At 33.1% G+C, this 1,787-nt stretch overlaps 1 protein-coding gene across 2 annotated transcripts in view; it reads right to left on the bottom strand.

Annotated features, from left to right (window-relative positions):
- Positions 1-1,787, bottom strand: part of LOC107642317 — a 3,117-nt gene that overhangs the window by 877 nt on the left and 453 nt on the right. The gene's annotated exons all lie outside the window — the stretch shown is intronic.

Raw genomic sequence — 1,787 nt, 5'->3', positions numbered from 1 at the left:
GATTCAAGCATCTCATGTTTCACATTAGAACATGTTACCTTTCAAGACTTTTAAATCCCTTTAGGCTTTAGTAACTTCTCCAATATCACCATTGATCACATTATTATTTAACCAACGAAACAACATTTTAATAGAGTGAATCGAAAATAATTACTTCAAAAATTGCCTGCCCAAATTTTCAAAGAATGCATGTTATTTAAGTGCAAGAAATATATCTAACCACTTGGTTTTATTATATACATTGGTCATATAAACATAGAATAAGCACAAACAAAAACAATCATGAATACAAACTCCAGGTGTTGTAACATCTGCCCCCACTCAATTCTAATGTTGAGCCTTATTGAATTAACCAAAAAAAAGCCTCCAGTTGTTCAAAAATGAAAAATTATGAAGTCCATGATGAAAAAAAAAAAAAGAGGGAGGCTATTCTCATATCTTTCGCTTCTCTTTCAGTCCTCTTTTTAAAAATTCAATCAGTGGCCTTTCTGCTTCAGACAAGACATTCCTTAGGGTGTGTATGCTTGTAAGTAAGATTTAAGAGAAGAGAGGGAAGAAGGCTTATACTTCCCCCAACAATTTCCATCTAATTACTTCTAGAGTTCACTCAAAGTGGAGATTTCATAACCCCACATCAGTCTATTTTAAACTCCCAAACAAGTGTCATGTTAATCCCTAATATAATTCATCTTACCCTTAACCTTACCTCTCCTTTCCTCATAACTCCCAAACACACTTCATGTCTTAATAATAACAGAGAAAAAGAATCATGCAATTTGTACTTACACTTCTGAATGATCTGAAATTTTAATTAAGAGAATTTTATGAGATCATGGAAGCATAGCAGAGGAATAAGAAAAAATAAAGCAGTGCAAGTGCAGTTGGGTGAATGTCGAATTAGAAGACTATCTCAAATTTACAACAACTAGAAAACATGGACCAGCAGAAGAGAGATTGAAAACTACAACGGCTCTAGCATGGCATGAACAAAGTGAAAAGTGAAGAGTATCAAAACAAAGATATCATATAGAATACATGTTCTGGGAAATGCAAATCCCTCTTAAGTTGTCTTACAAACAATGATGGGCTAAATGTGTCCTGATAATGTACTCTCTCATTTCCATTTTTGTTTATTACTTCAAAAATTTGGTAAATCTTTGGAATGCACCATTGATCCCACTCATTAATTTGGATCATTAATCAAGAACTTTGGATGCAATTAGCCAATTATGGAAAGTTGAAATATTCCACTCAACCAATCTTATCCTCAGAGGATTCAATACAATTAAAATGCACATCCCATGTGCCAACAAAACAATTAAATAAATGCAAGCTACATAACTGCTAATTTCCCTAATCCCCCAAAACCTTGATAAGCTCTATGAAATTTTCAATTTTTGGTTGAATTTCAGGTGTCACTTCCTATTGAGTTGTGAAAACACTCGTTTGGACAGCTTTTAGATATCTTTAGTAAAATGTAATAAACACCCATTTCAATGATCAGCAGGTTAATTATAATTATTGCAAAGCCCGGATCATAAATAACAGAAAGGAGGGTGTGAAGTGTGAACTACAGACATCTATAATGTGGCACGCTGAAGGAACAAATCAGCAATATTTTTGCATAGGAAAATAATTAGCATCTCCTTTAACAAGGAATTGACTTTAGAAAGATAGACTAAGAAATCAAGCTAAAGTTCGGAACTTCAATGAAATAAGGGGTTAATAATGAGTTAGAACAATATAGCAATCAAACCACAGAAAAATTTGAAAACAAGAGGGTGTAA

Source organism: Arachis ipaensis, chromosome B05 (genome assembly GCF_000816755.2).
Source record: "Arachis ipaensis cultivar K30076 chromosome B05, Araip1.1, whole genome shotgun sequence".
Taxonomy (NCBI): domain Eukaryota; kingdom Viridiplantae; phylum Streptophyta; class Magnoliopsida; order Fabales; family Fabaceae; genus Arachis; species Arachis ipaensis.
Note: the sequence above shows the minus strand (reverse complement) of the source record. Positions and strands in the feature narration are given on the sequence as shown.